Source organism: Castor canadensis, chromosome 1 (genome assembly GCF_047511655.1).
Source record: "Castor canadensis chromosome 1, mCasCan1.hap1v2, whole genome shotgun sequence".
Lineage (NCBI taxonomy): Eukaryota > Metazoa > Chordata > Mammalia > Rodentia > Castoridae > Castor > Castor canadensis.
The window spans coordinates 78,455,617-78,474,741 of record NC_133386.1 but is presented as its reverse complement, the minus strand read 5'-3'; the positions used below and the strand labels follow the sequence as shown (position 1 = coordinate 78,474,741).

Here is a 19,125-nt window from a genome sequence, read left to right as displayed (position 1 = left end):
CATAATGATACAAATCTGGGTGGGTGTTAAAATGCACGATATAAAACAGTGTTATCTCAATAAATACATTATCTCATAAAGGTTCTCCTTTCTGTGGAACATCTGTGAGAGGGGACTTGGCACAGGGCACTGTGGTGTCACTGCAGCTCTGGGCTAGAGTGGTGTTTTGAGAATTCTGCTCCTGATTACACAAATTTAGTCAGAAACAATATTCTTAGAGCTTAGAAAGAATCTTTTCCTATAGTATCAATTAAATGATATAATTCCCACAGCTTGGGAAGGGTGACTTTAACAAGAAAATGTTTACTGTAATCACATATAAAGGAAGCCACGGTCACTCATTTCTTTTTTAAAGTTGAGAAGCCTGAGTGTTGAAGAAGTAGGCACATAGATGCACCAATGGAAATCACAGGAGTGGACATGATCCCTCCTACTACTGTGGACACCAAATAGTAGATGGCTGGCTTCTACCATTTCAACAGATTAATTTCAGTGACATAATTTTAAATTCCTCTTTTAGCTGTAAATAGTAGTTCTTCTAACAGAGATGCAACCAAGTGGGAAACTTCAGATAAAACACTTCACTGTCAGCCTGAGAAGTTGTGCTGTGGATGGCCCTAGCTATTGAGAGTGAGACAGTGCCATGAAAACTTTATGTAAGCAGTAATGAGAAGCTGTAATTAGTGGCCCTTGGGTCAGCACCACTCCAGTGCAGGAGTGCAGAATTCCATCAAGAAGGAGGAACTGCACAGGACAATCTATCATTCCTTTAGAGAAAGGTCTAAGGAAAGCCTTTGAAATTGTCGTGGATAATTTTATCTCATACCTGAACAGCCTTATTTCTGATGGCTAGTAGTCAACAAGCTTTTTAATTAAACTTGGAAAAATTAGGACTTTTCTTACCCACTGCAATTTCTATTTTAACAACTGACTTATGATTACATGAATTATATCCAAGCAAGAAAATACAGAGAAGCACACACAAAAAACAAAAATACAATTTTTTTATAGCTCCAGTACTCAGGGATAACTACTCTTAATATTTTGGGTACCTTTCTAGATTTTCATTTTCTATTTATAACTGGACATTTCTAAATATGCTGTTTTGCAATATATTGCCTCTTTTTAACATAACAACATATGGTAATATTCATATGGTAATAGTTTTTATGATATTTTTATTGGCGTTATTTCACTATATATCTGTGTCACTTAAGAAGAAAAAAAGAGCAAATATATAACTTACTTTACCAGAAAGCAAGTTTGAGGATTTGGGGAGGGTGTGGTGGCATTGACTATTAAGGCTTGGAGAGCACAGAGATTCTCTAGGTGTTGTCTCCGGGTCAGCATCATTGTCACCTCTTGTGAACTTGTGAGAAAGGCAGATTACTTTGCCCCACTCCTGACCTACTGAATCAGAAACTCTGAGAGGGACTCAGCAAGTGGGTTTTAATCAGTCCTCAAGGCAATTCTGATGGTAGCTACAGTTTTGAGAGCCATCAAATATTTGGTTTGCAAAAATTTAACCATGTTATGCAATAGAGGAAATTGTCTTGGAGAAGATAACTGATTTAAAGTAACACAGATAATTGGAAGAAGACTCAAGCACAGGTCTTCTCACTTTTTACTTCAGCAAACTGAAGTGCACTCTGGACCTGTACAAACTGAAGACACTGGTATGGGTGTGCAAAAATCTGTAAAAAAAAGAAAGTTGGGTGCTTGTGGCTCATCCTGTAATCCTAGCTACGTGAGAGGCTAAAATTAGATTACAGTTTGAAGTCAGTTCAGGCAAATAGTTTGCACAACCCATCTCGAAATAGCCACAGCAAAATGCACTGGAGGTGTGGTTCAAGCAATATGGGGCCTTATTCACAAGTGTGAAACCCTGAGTTCAAACTCCAGTTCCACAAAAAACAAACAATCCCCTCCCCCCAAAAAACCTCACACTTCTTTTTCCTCCACAAGAATAAAATTTGGAGAAAACCAAATTAAGGACGAAAGAACCAAATAACACCCAGTCCTATTTCTTTTTTTCTGAACATGTATTAATTGTACATATTAATAGGTTCATATTTCCATACATGCATACAGTATGCACTGATCAAATCCAACCATCCTTTGTCCAAGCCCCATCATCTAACCATATTCTTCCCAGTCCCTAGTAATCACTGTTCCTCTTTCAGGTCAACTTCTTTTAGCTTTTACATATTAAAGACAGCATGCAGTTCTTCTATTACTGTGTCTGGCTTATTTTACTTAACATAATATCCTTCAGTTCCATCCACTGAAAATGACAGGATTTCATTCTTCTTTATGACTGAATAATATTCCATTGTGTGTGTGTGTGTGTGTGTGTGTGTGTGTGTGTGTGTGTATATTACATTTATGTATGTATCACATTTTCTTTTTCCATTCATTTGTTGACAGGATGATTTCCTAACTTGGCTATTATGAACAGTACCTCAGTAAACGTGGGCAGGGAGGTATCTTTTTAGTATGCTGATTTAATTTCCTTTGTATACAGACCAAAAAGTTCCATACAGTTCTATTTTGAGTTTTCTGAGGAACCTCCATATTGTTTTCCACAATGGCTAGTGAACAAGAGTTACTTTTTTTCTATACTCTCCAGCATTTGCTATTGTTATTTCTTATAAAAGCCATTCTAACTAGCATGACATGGTATCTCTCTGTAGCTTTAATTTGTATTTCACTAATAGCTAATGATGTCAAACATTTTTTCATATATTTGTTGGCCATCTGCATTACTTCTGTTGAGAAGTGTCTATTCAGATCATTGCCCATTAAAAAGTTTGGATTACTTGAATTTTTATGAAGTTTTGTGAGTTCTTTATATATTCTGGATATTAAGTCTGTCAGATCAGCAGTTGGAAAATATTTTTTCCCATTCTGTAGGTTGTTTCTTTTACTAAACAGAAGCTTTTTAGTTTATTTTCTATATTTTTGGGGTCCTATCCAGAAAATCATAGCCTATATCAATGTCATGGAGGTTTTTTTTCTTGCAGTGAATTAAATGAATGAATTTATTTTTGGTGGGGGTAGGGAAGAGACAGCTTCTGATATGCCCTGATGTGTTTTTCTTCTCTCAATCATGTCCCTCCTCATGTGTCTCTTTAGCAAGACTATTTGGTTAATTCAGGTGAAGAAAACTGTCACAAATTTGACTTCAAAATAAGGCTAGCAGAACACCATCAACAGCTGGCAAAGAAACTAAATCTTTCATACGTTGCTAGGAGAGAAGTAAAACCACAGAGCTATTCTGCAAAAACAGTTTCTTTTAAAAACTAAGCATGTAATTACCATATGACCTACCCATTGCAGTCTTAGAATTTGCTCCAGAGAAACAGAAACTTATGTTCACTCAAAAACCTGTGTGTGAATGTTCATGGCCCATGATTTTAACAGTCAAAAACTGAAATCAGCTCAGGTGAATGGCTAAACAAACTATTGTGCATCATATCATGGAATACTAACAATCAGCAATAAAAGGCAGCAAATTATTGATATGTACAACCACTGGAAAGAATCTGCAGGGAATTATGCTGAGTTTAAAAAGCCAATATCAAAGGGATATGTTCTGTATAACTGCATTTATATAACATTTTGAAATTATAAAATTTTAAAACAGAGGACAGAATAGTGATTGCCAGGAGTCAGGGGTGCTGAGCAGGGGAGAGAGGGTCTAATTATAAAAGGCTGATAGAACTTGTGCTGATAGAACTGTTGAGTATCTTGACTGTGGTGATAGATACACAAACATATACAGATAACAGAACTGTAAGAACTTCCCACATACACACACACACAAACACACACACACACAAGATTATAAGTAAAACTGGGGATATCAGTAGGATTGGAGGGACTGCATCCATGACAACATTCTGGTGTGATACACTATAGTTCTATAAGATGTTAATATTGGAGGAAACTAGGCAAAGTGTAGTACAGGGTCTTTCTGTATTATTTTGTACAACTACATATGGATCTACAATATCATCTCAATAAAAAATTCAACTGAAGTAACACTATATTACTTGGAAAATAATCTTGTCTAGTTTGCTTCGATCCAGTGACTTCTAGATGTATCCTAAAAATGTCTTACACTGATGGTCTGGTCAATATATCAATGAGCTCCCACTTTCCTCAGTGGAATGACCCTAGTAATGCAGTTAAGTTAATACTGGAATTCACCATAAAGCAGGTAGGTGGCTAAATGAGAGAACCATTATATTTAACAAGGGTTGGGCTGACAGTCTGGCATTAAAGGCTTAGGTTCCACATAATAGCCCCTTAAGTGTTCAGTCTCTTAAGCACAGTTTTTGCTCTATTGACCTAGCGTAAAAATGAGGAAAGATTACGTCATTTTCCAGAGCTCAGAATGCTACAGCAGATTGTCCAGGCACAGAATAGGCACTTGATTTTTGATCAGACTGAATATATTTAAACAAAAATTTTAATTTTAATTTTTAAGTACAAAGAAGCATATGTTATAACACCCTGCCATAATTATCATTTTGGTCTATTTTTCCACATAATTTTAAAAGGCATCTTTAATATTATCATGTTTACATTTTTATATTTGTACATTTTATAAATATTTTACATGCTGCTTAGTAAATTTTTATTCTTATTTTAATAGCTGTAAAATAGTACATCATAACTTGAGTGATTATGAACTTAATTTGCTCCCAGATTAATCAAGATCATAAGTAACACTGAAATAATTACTGTCATATTTATAGATATATTGTCCATGCTTTGGAGAATTATCTTAGTATAGAGTCCCAGAAACAGAATTCCTAGATTGAAAGGTATGGATATTATTCTAATTTGATGCATGTTTTCCAGTGAGCTGTATCAATTAACAATGCCAGCATAAGTCTTTCCTTTTAAATTAGTGCTAATTTAATAAATGAACGATCATGTTGCAATGCTTTTGAATGAGTCTATTGAATCACTACGAGTTTAGACATTCTCCCCAAAGTTTGTTTAATAATCAGTCTTCTTTTTAGTAATTTAGTAGTTCATGTCCTTTTCCTTTAGCTATCAACAAGATGTGTGATTTTTTTTAATAGCCTATATAAGCTTTTCAGAAAATGTGAATATTTTTTCTGCAGTGCAGAAATTAGGTGCCAGGCATCGTATCACCTCACAAAATTCACTTGAATTAAATATGTAATATAATTGTCCCCAAATTATAAATGAGGAATTGAGGTTCAGAAAAGCTAAGTAACTTTTGCTCATGACTCTAAGTTAGTAACTAGGCTGAGTTTGCAATCAGTTCTTTGTCTCCAAGCCTAGTATTCATTTCATCATAAGAGTTCCCCCTCTTCTATCTAATTATGGTGAGAGATAATTGCTATGGTAACTTTATTTGAAGAAGGAATCTGTAATATTCCAATTTTAAGCCAGATTTAATAGGTGGAGTAATGCAGACACCCAATCTTATTGAGAAGAAAGTAAATTTCTTTTGGATTAATTGTGAAGAGCAGAAAGAAGAGTTAGAATGGCAAATTAAAGCCCTACTTGTGAAGAGAAATGAGTCTTTGATTAGAGGAGAAAGGTCTAGCAGATAAGGAGAGGATAGATGAAAAACTGGTCTGACATCTCAGAAAGGAATTTTAGTCTGTAAGTTTAGAAAGCAGTCTTAAGTTACACTGGCACAGTTTAGATCAGTTCAGTAAAAAAAGATTATGACTTGGAATAATCAAATAATGGTCAAGGACTGGCAAGAGACAATCAGATTGTAACCAGATGCTTGTTTTCTTTAGCCACTTACCATTCAGACATTCCTTTGAAAATATAATATGTAAGTCATGCAAATCTCTAAAAAAGAAAATATGTAAATATATCCATTTTAAAGTAAACATCATTTATTTCTTAAGTCTATTATTTGGACTTGCTGGAAATAAATAGGGATATTTTGTAATTAGCCTGTTTATTTTAAAGAAAGGTTAATGAATGGTCTTGCAGATTTTATAACTAGAAGAAACCAAAATAAAGTTTCATACTGGTAGAGAGGAGCACATTAAAGAGGATGTTATGTGATATTTTACCATGAGCTTTGGCTTTTTACTTTAAACCTTATGGAAAGCCATGCGGTAAGGGGGGTGGGGGGGACTCTTTTTTAAAAAAAAATTTATTTTGTATTAGCGTACATTAACTGTACAAGGAAGTTTCATTGCAATATTTATACAGATCTGTAACATGTTCACCTCTGTTAGATTCCCTTGGCTCTTACACACACACATGTGCACACACATGTATGTGTGCAACCTATGAGACGGGGCTCTTTTATAAAGAACTGCTCACTGAGCTTCTCCAGGTCAAGAACAGTTTAGGGGTTGGTGTGCTGGTATTCACCTGTAATCCTCGCTATTAGTGAGACAGAGACAGGTGGATCACGATTCAAGGCCAGTCAGGCAAAGTTAGCAAGAAACCTTGGCTGAAAAAATATGAGGCTCTGAGTTCCATACCCAGTACTGCAAAACAAAACAACCCAGAAAGTCCAGCTTAGGGTATAGTAGTAGAAAGAGGCTCTCAGTATAGGAGAAAATGGTAGGTATGTACCTACTACGTTTTATGAGAAGCCAGAAATATCAGGCATACCTAGAAAGATACAGAAAGGTGAATTAAAATACATTAAATACAAGTGAAAACAGATCGGTGTAAAAAGATAGCACTTTGTACCTAGGTCCAGGCTGTGGGGGAGCAGAAAGATATAGGCTCTGTACCCTGGGAAAGGTGAGATCAACTCCCTCTCCAAAACCTACCTACCTATCTGGTAAATGGCCTCTCACAGCCTCAGCAAATCCAGTGCTGCCCACCTGTGGTTATGGGGATTAGTGATAAAAGACATAAATGGCCCAGCAGGCCCTGACACAGATGAAGTCCTCCATGAGTGGAAGAACTTATAATTACTACAAACATTGTTGTACCTGATGTTTATTTTAAACATTGCTACAGATGCATTTCTTTCTCATGTATAAATTCATGTTTCTTTAACTGCTTATTTTTAAAGGAAGCAGCACAAGTGGCTGATTGTGCATATAAAATATTCAAGGCTTAAATAGGACTTTCTTTCTTTAACACTACCCTAAGTAACAATACATCTACCAGTGACAGGTTCCTAAATTGCAAAATCAGGAACATGGTAGCTTAGTATAAAATATCACCTGCTACGTGTAACAACTTCAAGTCCAAAGGCCTCTGATAGGATTGTACAGGGCACCTCTTAAGATGTGTAATATGCAGAACGAGGGATTCAAACCAGCACATCCTTGATTATTGATGTAATCCACGCCTGAAAAAATTCAGGTGTGAGCCTGGGATTAGTGATTAAGCCATGGTTCTTTAATACATGAGACTATTTGGCTGAACTTACAATGATTAGGCCTTTTGAAAATATATCCAACTTGTATCATAAAATTATGTGAAGAGTCTGAATTACTGTTCATCAAGACACTCTGTGAAGCAGTGGGAATGGCTGCACATAAATATGATCTATCATAACTCATCATGATTGTACTACAAGATGGACTGGACTTTCTTTTTTAGCTAATAGGGTACTGAACACTTGGAAATGACCAATGCTAAACTACATTTTGCAGGGGAATACCAACAACTTTTAAAATCAGCTAACAATCATACTTCACTAGGAGACCTGCATCTTGCCAACTTTTCACAGAAATGCAAGTTCTATGAGTTGTCCTCATAATTGACTGAGGAACTTGCACACTTCAATGCAAATCAGAGCTGGTTCATTCAGAGTCACAAGGGGCAGCCTGGCTTAGGAGAAAGAATATATTACCTTTCAGAGACCATGGCAGCCTTCATGCTTTGGTTTCTTCATCTGAAATAGGGCTTCCCTCTTCTGGTTGGTCAAAGATTGCATCAGACCCTTCTTTTCCCCACACTAGTGTCTCGGAATTTACTTAGCCAAAAGCCTTCCTCACTTGCCTCAATGAAATAAGAAATCTACGTGTGGAGTGCTACAAACATAATAGTAATCTGGAAGGGTCCTTTGTAGCAAAATGGAAAATAATGTCTCCAGGACTGGAGAAGTTTTGAGAGCAGATACAGAAACATAAGTAAAAATGTGCTACATTTTGACGGGGGAGTAAAATTTGAGACTTAAAAGTTTTAGATGTCTTCACCACAATTAAATTACAAAAAGACTGTGAACATAAACAAGTATTTCATTGAGCCTGCTGTGCCTGAAGAACTATTCCATTTGGTATATTTAAAGATAAGTCCTATAAACACTTGTGACATGTCCTCTCCTGTTTTTATCTCTATTTAGAGGTAAACCCCTCCTTTGAAAAATGCCTTTAAAAATGTTCCCCATATTTTCTTTGGGGGAGGGTCTTCATCTTTCAAGGCATAAGAAATGAATGGAAATAATGGGGGCCCATTTGGAATCTCTCAGTGGAGATCTTTGGAACTCTAAGGTCCAGTGTAAGATAGGCATTTATAATGTTATTCCCTTTCTTGACGATCCTAGGTTCTTAATATGGTACTAAACAAATGGGGAGAGAAAAGTGTTGGGGGCAGGTCAGACCAGTGGGATACAAATCTGTTCACTCTGACACACCTATAAACAAACCAGCAAGGCACAGCTTGTTACTCAGGTCTGTTCACCCCCATTTATACTTCCTGATCACAAAACTGTCTTCCTTCTCCATTAAACCCAAGGCACTGACAATCTGCAGGGCACTTACTAGTCTTTTGTTTTAAACCTATGAGAAGTTTCAAACATTAACATATTCTCTAGTAAAGAGAAAACTATTATAAGTCTAATATATTTATTACCAGAAATAATTATCAACTCATATCCATTTTTGTTTCATCCAAACTACTGCCATGGAAACTTTTTGAAGCAAATCTCAGTCCTATTATTTCGGACATAATTGAGATGCATCTACAGAAGAAGACTACTATAAAAACAAAACCACAATGCTATGGTCACACTGAAAATATTAACAATTGCTTAATATAATCAAATATCCAGTCAATGTTTCTACAACTAGCTCATGTATTTTTTTTTAATAACTGATGTTTGTTCAAGTTGGAATCCAAATATGGTTCAAGTGTAATAATTAATTCATATTCACTTTAAGCTTGCTCCTCTTCCCTTCTTTTATCTCCTTTTGCATTTGTGTTTCAAAGAAACCAGCCCTTTTGTTTTGCAGAGTTTTCTATAGACTGAATGTGGTGATATTTTTGTTTGTATTTTATGTACCATTAGGAATTTATGTATTTAAAATATATTTGATGTACTTTAACCCACTATAGTCATTCCCATGAATGCTCAAATTATCCCCTTTTTGTAGTGAGAATCTTTTCAACTCATTAGCCTAGGTCCTGTCTACATAATCCTACTAGTTGATGAAAAGTCTGATGGCTGGAAGTTTTGCTTTCTGGTAGGACAGGATTCAGCTTGGTCTTGTACATTTCTTACCCAACACATAGAATGATGTTGTTCTCAAGGAGCTGAGTTCCTCTTAGTGGGGAAAGATATTCAACAATCACACTAGAGATTGCTTTACTGCTTACAAAGCACTTTGAACACAGAACCTCTTGCACCCAAGAGAGTGGCCTGGGAACCACTGTGATCCTGTTTCAAAGTGCAGTGAGAGGAAAAAAAAAAAAAAACCATTTCAAGTGACCTTGTTTCCTGTTCAGAAAAACCATGTCCCAAATTTCCAGAGGTGAATCTTTTTGTCTGGTTAACTTAGCAGGGCAAACTAGAAAATATGACCTTAACAAATGAAATTACTTTGCAGCACAAAGAAAGTTCATGAGTCTCTTCCTTTTTTTTTTTTCCTACTAGAATTTAAAAGAAAATAGTTAAGCTCTATTATAAAAAAAATGGGAATGGAAAAATAAATCTTTCTAGATAGAAAACTCATTTAAAAAACTAAATAAGGACATTCCTGTATAGTGAAGGAAAATGGAGGCAAGAACGAGAAGTGACTGCTTCCAGAAAAGTCTTCCCAAGAAGTTCCTGAGGGCAGGAATTATAAAGGTGACTCACTGCCTTGAATGGAGACAGGTTCCTATTAATTTTCTTGTGAACACTGGGGAAGGATGAAGCAGGTTTGATGGTGGAGTGGAGGCCATAGGTATTGGAAGGCTGTCTCAGAGAAAATTAAAATAGTTTTGTACACTTGTCTAAGTAGGAGGAGCTTTTCTGACCTCTCTAAACCTCACAGTATACTAGAGACACAGAAGAAAAAAAAAAGATGGGCATGTTTCACGATAGTTTTTATGATCTTGACCCAAGTTATTCAAATGGCAAAATTTCCCAGTCTTTGATTCTCCTGTTAAGCTCTAGCCTATTATTGGGCTGAGGGTGATAGGCTCCCATAAATCAACCATAAAAAGAGTTAAACAAAAGAAGATGAATAACCAAAAAGCATCAGAAAAGGTGCTCAGCATCCCTGAATATTAGGGAAATGCAAATGAAAACCATAATGAGATATCCAGACTAGCAAAGATAAAAGAGATTTGGCAATACCATATGATGTCACTGATGATAAGCAGCACCCAAGCTCTTCTGCACAGGTGCTGAGAGTGTAAAATGGCTCAACCACTTTGCAGAAGTGTTTGGCAATTTATTAAAAGTGAAATATACATCTACTCTGCAACCCAGTAATTCCACTCCTAGATATTTACCAACAAAAAATATTTAACCAGAATATTATTTTTAAATTTTTTGGTGGTACTAGGGTTTGAACTTAGGGCCTCACACTTTCTAGGCAGGTGCTCTACCACTTGAGCCACTCTGCAAGTCCTTACAAGAATATTTATAACATCATTATTCAAAATAGCCCTAAATAGAAAAGAACCCAAATGCCAATCATGACAAGAATGGATTAACAAACTGTGACATATTCATAACAGAATACTATTATGCAATAAAAAAGAATGATCAATAAATGCACAACATATATAAGTAGTAAAACATTTTGTTAAGTGAAAAGAGTCCAGATGGAAATACACACTGTAAAACTTAATTTATACAAAGCCCAAATGCAGGCACAAGGAATCAATGACCATACAAAATTGAGACTGGTTTTAGGGGAGGATTGATTGACTGGTAAGGGCCAGTATGATCTCTGGATGTTTTTTGGACAGGGGTGACATGAGTTCTCAAGCAGAGACATTTTTTTATTATTATAACTAGGGGAATGGTACTGGCATCTACTAGGTAGAGGCCAGGGAGGAACAGATTAGCTCTTTACAAAAAAAAAAAAAAATTATCCACTCTAAAATATCAAATGTCAAGGCTGAGGGACTCTAGTGTCTGACAATTGTCAAAACTTATCAAACTGAACAACTATGAACTTTACATTTTACTGAATGTAAACAGAGAATGAAAAAGAACCCTCTCCTCACCCCAAAATGTGGCTGAAAGAGAAGACTGGGAAAAAATAAAAAGAATTCCATACTGACATTACATATCCAAATTGTGCTGTTCATTGACATTTAAAATACTGGAGGAAAATGGATGGGGCATGGTGAGCCACTCTCCTCTCAAACATACTCTACCCTTAATCCTTTCTTCCACTTACAGAATGTATGCCTGACTATGCTACTTAAACTCTCCTGAAGGAATTCCATGTTGGCTTTGAGGAAATGTTTGCACAGTGCACAAAGGCAGTCCTGCAGTGATTAACCAGTGTGCAAGTGGGCCAAGGTCTGGCCAAGCTGCAGGTGAGTCAGCCTCATTTCCCAGAAAGCCTCAGTTTTTGCTCCTCTACCTTGAAGTGCTACACTCTTCCTGGGCCTATCGCCTGCACCCAACTAATGCACAGGTGGAGGCAGCCATAGGGAGCAACAGGCATGGAGTTGGATGAAGACTTCCAAAGGGTCTCCTCCTTGACCCCCAGGTCACACTAACAAGCCAGCAACTGACTTCTATGGTACTCTTTGAATCTATAAGAAAATTTGGGGATGGGGCAGGGGATAGGGGAGAGAAATGACCCAAACATTGTATGCACATATGAATAAATGAAAAAAAAAAAAGAAAAAAAAGAAAGAAAATTTGGAGTTCAAAGTAAAAAGCTGACATTAAATGAAAAGAATAATAGATCAGAAAAGATAATGCTAGTTTAGGGTACAGGTACTATTAACTCTGATGTTTGCAGAAAACAAGTAGCTCATGACTAAGGTAAATAAAGTTGAATTTTATAAACATTTTTTTTCCTTGGGGGAATCTGAACTGTATATTAGCTTTTCTGATAGTGATTTTTAGGCCGCCCCTAATGCTTGCAGTGGTATCCAGAATATATTCTCTGCTGAGCCTGGAGGCAGCCTTGAGTCAGCTTTTTCTATTACTTGTGCACACCTAGGCCATTCAAGAGAGATATTATTCATAAATGCCTCTGGAAGAGCTGATGTACAACTCCTTCAATATTTTGACCTTCTCCCCAGCCAAGAACTTTGTCTTTAAGTTTAAATGAACGGATTATTAGCACAGGTATTCTCATCTGCTTTCTTTCCCTCTTGTGGTGATAGCTGCTTCACCTTCGGGTGGAGCAAACTAGAACTCCCAAGTTAGAAAAAATGCCCACAAAAGGTTCATCACTCACTCACTCACTCACTCACTCACTCACTCTCAAAAGACCAGGTTCTATACTTATCTCTAACCTTCACATTGATTCTCCAGGATTCGAGGTCTATGAGCAATGAAGCCCATTAGCTAAATTCTTTTGGAAACCTGACAGCCTCACACTGTGCAGTTGTTCCTGTGGGCACATCTGCTGCACAGTGGGGGAATAAAATTGGATGCGATCCTTCCCTACTTCCCAACTTTACTGTTTAAAATGACACTGAGTTTCAGAAGTGGTAGGAAGGAGAAGAGAAAGGCACACTTACACTTTGGTTACTACCGTCAATATATACAAATAGTCCAGCTTTATGTACATCATTGATTAAATGCTTGAACAGCTGATCCCACAGAAGTACTTCTCAGAGTGGGACTCAAGAAAATACACAAAGTCCTGGTAATTTTAATTCCCAAACGTTGTATGTAACATAGCCTCACAGCAACCAGACACAGGCAGGGAGAGAAACACATGCCTCTTCTTGCTGACACTTTGTGTTTTAGTTTTCCCAACAAAATCCATTCTTATCTACTTACTACCCTCCCCAAATGCAAACAAATGTATACGCACAACAGTAATGTCTTATCTAAGTTTCTGTACATACCCCCGGGAGATCAGGAAATATTTGTTGTCTAGAATGAACAAATAATTATATGAATCGATTATACAACTAGAATCTAGGCTTACTACTTTCCTACACGGATGTTACAAGAAATATTTTTTGTAGGACAGAGATTAAAGAAAAAGATTGGGATCTTTGACATTTTCAACCCCAGTACTCTAATACTTTCATGTTACTTGGCAAAATATCCTGACCCCAGAACAAACAAATAAACAAACAAAAAGCCATCTGATTTTAAAACTTACAAAGCTTTGCTCTGCACTGCTTCTCAAGTCTCAAGTTGAGACTGAAGGACAGCAGCTCTCACTGCTCTTCTCAGTTCTGCAGAGGTAGCCACCAGGAGGGTTCCATGGTGACTTTCTGTTTCATCCACAAGTTACTGCACATAAAACTGTTGTTAGAGTAACATTCTAAGATTCCAAGAATCAGAATTAGGAGACAAATTTTCCAAGCGAATGATTTAAAATGTGGGAATTAGGCAGGTGGTGACATTGACAATATGAACATAGTTCCAAGTGTTATTCCGAACACTGCAGCACAGTTTGGATCTTAACAATCACCTTGGCTCGCCAACTTTTCAAGTGATTACTTTCCAAGTGTATTGTGTCATCCTCATCTAACACCACAAAAGATCTAATCCCACAAGATCGCCTATAATTAGAGAGTGGTGATGCATCTGTAGAAGACAAATATAGACACCACAGAGGTGATGCACAGCAGTGTGAGAATAATTAATGTTTATCCTCATGAGGCCACCTATACCAAGACACTTGGGAACAGTTCACTATAGCCATAATGTCATAGAAGGATGGAAAATCATTTTTCTTATGTGAAGAAGTAGGTCACAGCAAGAACATTGAGGAAAAAAAAAAAAACAAACCCAGAGTAGACATGAATGGATTTAGTGACAGAGTCTTTTCATTTATTACCTCAACACAAAATTTGATCATCAGTTCATTTTGTACTCTCGAATCATCTGGTAAAGGACCAGAATTGAGTATTTGAGGATATAGAAAAAAGCGCTACTACCAAAATACTGTTCTAAATTGAATAAACAAGGGTCTCACATTTGAAACAGGCAATGGTTTCTGTTGTTGTTCTATTTCTGATGACAAGAACGTACTCATCACCACAAATTTGAGCACTTACTAGGCATTCAGGCTAGCCAACATTGGTTGGCCAAAGGTTTTCCACAGCAACCTTTTTACTCAGTACACGGCCCACATGTGGGAGAGCACTGTACATCTGTGGGAAACACTGCAGTCTAATGCCGCAAAATCAAACTGAGTTACATGCATCTCACCAGTGCTGCTACCTTCTAAATAATGAACGGCTTCTGCAACGAAGATCGGGGGATGGAAGAGGTGTGTGATATCAGAAGGGAGACCACGCCTTTTAAACTGGTAATTTTATAATCTTAAGCAGGTCATGAGAGGGGCTGAAACTCTCCCTTATTAAAGATCTCCCCTGTCATTGGTCAGAAAGGCTCAACACTTCCTAATTAGCAGCTTCTCCAATTAATGCTGTGCCTCCTCAGAATCAGGCACATGGAATCACAGCCTGACTGAGGATGGACTTTCTTCCTGGGAACAAGATAAATGTCTTTTAAGACCAGGCATGTCTCCTAATGATGAGCTCTTATTGAGCCACATTTTCAAGAAATTTACTCTGAAGTTTAGAAAGGACTAGAGCCCATTCTTTGGTTCCAACTAAGACTTACTCAGGTGGGCACAGTCCTTCCTTCCTGCCTTCCCTCAAATGTGCTAAAAAGATTTCTTCTGTATTATTTTTCCTTACTTTTTTCTTGCTAAGAGCAATTCCATTTCATTTTTTCAGAGTATGATTCTTTTTGTGTTCACTTTATCATTTTTACTCTTCTTAGGTCATTAATGACCTTCAAGGTTAGTCAGTTATTCTATGCTTCTTCCTTCTACACTCATCCTTTTTTTCTCCTCCCATTTTAGCACTGAAGGATAATTGTACAATGAGTAAACTATAAAACTGTGTCACATTTCCCTGAGAGACAATCTTTTTCTTTGAGCTATTAAAATTGGTAAGTAGTTTAAAGGCTTTGTCACAGAGCAGGCTCAATCATTGCTATGTAAAATTAGTTCTTTTTCCAATGAAAGAGGTGCAATAAAAACTGTATTTGTAAGTGCACAAAGAAACTTAAGAAACAATATAAATATACTATCAAGTGTTTCAAAGAGTTATGTGGAACGTTGTATGATATTTTGTTCCTGGGATGTAGCCAATAAAGTCATATCAGCGTGGAATACTATAGCTTTGCTTTTTTACATTCACTATTACGAAGTCAGTTCATCTAAATGTTGTAGAATGAATTGCCTTTCACTCATGCATGAATACAAGCAGTCATCCATTCAACAAATTCATTGGGTTTTCCAGTGCACTAAGTAGACTGATGACTTAAAAGCAAATCAAAATAAAACATCAAACAACAAAAAAACCCCTTTTAAATCCTAAGAACCACGAAGAGCCATACCTATTCTAGGCATGCCAGTAACTTAAAAAAAAAAAAAATCTCCTAAACTATTTATCTGCAGCAAATGAACCATATCAGTAATAATAAACCTACCTGAGGCCAATACATGAAGGCAGACACGGTTTTAAAGACACAGGATGTAAAGCCCACAGCATTGTCACTAGCTATTAAGTGGGCACCCAGTGGGCATGTACTATCATGGCATGTACAACAGAATCAAATGACCTGTACTCACATTCTTGCTTTGTGGCTTACTGATAATATCAATTGGATTTAGCCTTTCTGGCCTCAGTTTCCTTGTGTGAAAAGTACCAGTAGCTGCACAAGCCACAAGGGGTAGTTGCAATAATTAAATGAGATAAGCCCACGATATTTCTAGCATTGTGCCTGTCACAAAGTCAATGTTCAATAAACTGTCATTTTAGCAGCATCATGATATGGCTGGGTTTTATATAGCCTGGGGCAAATGATTACCCAAACCAAAGAATTTTTTTTTTCTCAGAAAGGGAATAACAGAGTTCAGTTCAAGGAGGGAGGCTGAGGAGAACTAGATTGTAAAACCTGTGGATCACATATACTAGCCCTGCCCCTCTTCTCTTGAGTTGTGTCCCTTTGTTTACCTAAGCACCCACTTCATCGTTACCTTTTCCTCTACCTAGCCCAACTTTATTGAGATGTAGCTTAACTCAAGGAATTAGTCAACCATTTTAAGCAAGACAAAGGGAAGATGATAAATCAATTTTCTTTATGCTTGGGAATGGAGCAATGGAACAGTGAGGAAGCAAACAGAGATAAATGGGCTGAAAAATAGAAAAGGCCTTAATGATTCAAACTCAACAGCAGACACTCACTATACATATACTATGTACATCAATGATGTGCTGCTTGTCAACTACTACACTCATACCTAGCCTGAGTAAATAGGAAGGCCACTAACCTAACTCACAAGCAAAAAGCGAACAAATGGATGCAAACAGCATGTGCTTGGTAGTCACTGGCTTTATGTGTTGACCCCGATGTGGCTCACAGAATTACAGAACACTGGAGCTGAGCATGAAACAGTAGAGTGCAGAGATAAAGAAACTGAGATGCAAAGTAGTCTAAAATGAAGGCAACACAGCAAGTAGTTGTGGTACTAGAATTAGAATCTAGATTTCTTAATGCTTCATTCCAAACAGGATCTTAAATGCTGAGGGTGTAATGTAGGTGGTTGATGCCATTATATTTTGTTTTCATTTGCTGTTGCTTTGTTCAGTATAAAAAAAAAGCAGTCTGACTTTTAAAAGGAGCTTGGATCTGAGGGATTCACAGTTTATAAGCCTGGTGGTGATGGTAGAGGTGGAGTATTGTGAGAATGTCCTAAAATAAAATGCAAAATTTTAAGTGGATGTACATTTTTCTATGAATAGGATCCAAAGCTTTTACAGGACCCTCAAAGGTGTCAATGAGCAAGAAAAGGTAGCTTAGCCAGAGCCCAGGGTGATTAGACCAGTAGCTTCCAAGTTGCTGCAAGCAGGAAGATTTTTAGTGCAGAAAGGGAAGAGGTGGGGGGTTGGAGAGGGTGGCAGGTGGAGTGAACAAATGGTGGCCATCACTTTCAGCATGGCAGCTTGACTTTCTACCTGCTTTCTACACTAGTATTCTGCTCAATTTCAGAAGAAAGACTTCTGGAGCTGAGAGAGGGGTGACAGGAAGCCATCATTAGGTCATATCCTAGACAGTCCTCAAAGGGGATGAGATCTGCCTATTTTTAAAAAACACAATTGACAGCATTCTGTCAATAGCTCCTTTTCTTAACTGTATCTATGACTGTTCTGTTACTTTCCTGATTAATAACCAAAATGCTTCTCGCATCCTTGTGAATGCTCATTTTAGCAAGAAAATGAGAAACAGGAACTGAAAGTAGTTACAAGAGAAAACTTGCATTCATCCTTTCTCATCCTAAGAGGATAATGGCAATGACTTTTCTGCTTCCCTGGCTTCTCAATGGAAGATGTTCATCCCAAAGGCCTTGGTGCTGCTATAGTGATACCAGAAACCCCGAGTGGATTGCCTACCTTTGTTTTGTTTTTATAACCTGTGAAACACTCTCTTCTCTATTTTTCTCAGACAATAAAGAATTGAAAGCATATTTTTAGAAGCAAGAAGTTTATAGAATGTTCAATAACTTGGGGTGGGGAAAAATGAGGACTAGCAAAAAGCAATAAAGCTTAGAAAGCAATATATTGGGTCATTTTCACCCAAAATTAGAGCTTCATGCCCCCAAGACACAAGCCTAAATAATGTTGTTTGTGTTGCATTAACCTTGAGCTATAATATGGCAAAAGTAGATTACAAGAGATCACAGAAAATAGTTATAACGTTAGCAGCAGCTAGCAGGAAAGTGTGGCAAGCAATCACTCTTACAGATTCAGTTATAAACGTCAGGATCCCAGAATGGGCCTGTGTGACTTTGAATGCAATCTGAGTATAAACACTACTTTTGAAGACTTATGATCTCACTGGGAGCTGTGGATGGACACTGAAGCAACTAACAGCCATACTACACAATGGCAGGCAAAGCAGGGAGCAATGCAAACACAGGTGCTGATCTTATTGTTGTCTCTGGCATGTTTTACAATACCAAGTATAAAATGGCTTTTGGAACCTGAACTCGGCAGAGCACTGGGCTAGGAGGTGGGGCCTGGTCTCTAAAAGTAACAGAAGTAGATGTTTAGATTAGAAATAGAAGGACTAGTCACAGGAATAAAAATCACAACTATGTATTTACCACTCATCATATTCTAGGGAGTTCTCATATACTCACTGATTTGATCATTTATAATATCCATACGATAAACAATACATTAAACAAATGAGACATGCTTCCCCACAGTCCTAAGGCCAGTGTGTGGAGGGGTTTAGATTTCACAACACCCGTCCAATTCCCAAGCCCATGCCTTTTCTCTGCACCCTCAGTTCTGTCATTTCTTAGATTCTATAAATCTGTGTGAACACATCTGTTATCATGTCCCTTTCAATTATGAAATACAGGAAAACTCATAAAGTATTCAGAAATTTCTGCCAAAATCTGACATCTAAGTATGTAATAATGTTCTACTTTGTATATTATATATTTATAGGATCTGTAAGACAACAACATATGAGGCCAAAGCTCATACATGTGTTTCCAGAAGTTCCTATGGAAGGCTGGCCCATTCAGAAAATATTCATAACTAATTAATTATTTATGTATTTTATTTAGGTCTCATGAATGGAATATGGAGCTAAACTTGAGATATATAAGTATTGAGATGGTTAAATTCTAGGTTGGTGGGTGGAAGGAGAAGATGTAAATCTGACACAGATTTAATGTATAGTTACAAGAA

At 37.1% G+C, this 19,125-nt stretch overlaps 1 protein-coding gene across 5 annotated transcripts in view; it reads right to left on the bottom strand.

Annotated features, from left to right (window-relative positions):
* The window catches only part of Ube3d (ubiquitin protein ligase E3D), a 158,620-nt gene that overhangs the window by 37,396 nt on the left and 102,099 nt on the right, over positions 1-19,125 (bottom strand). The window lies entirely within an intron of this gene.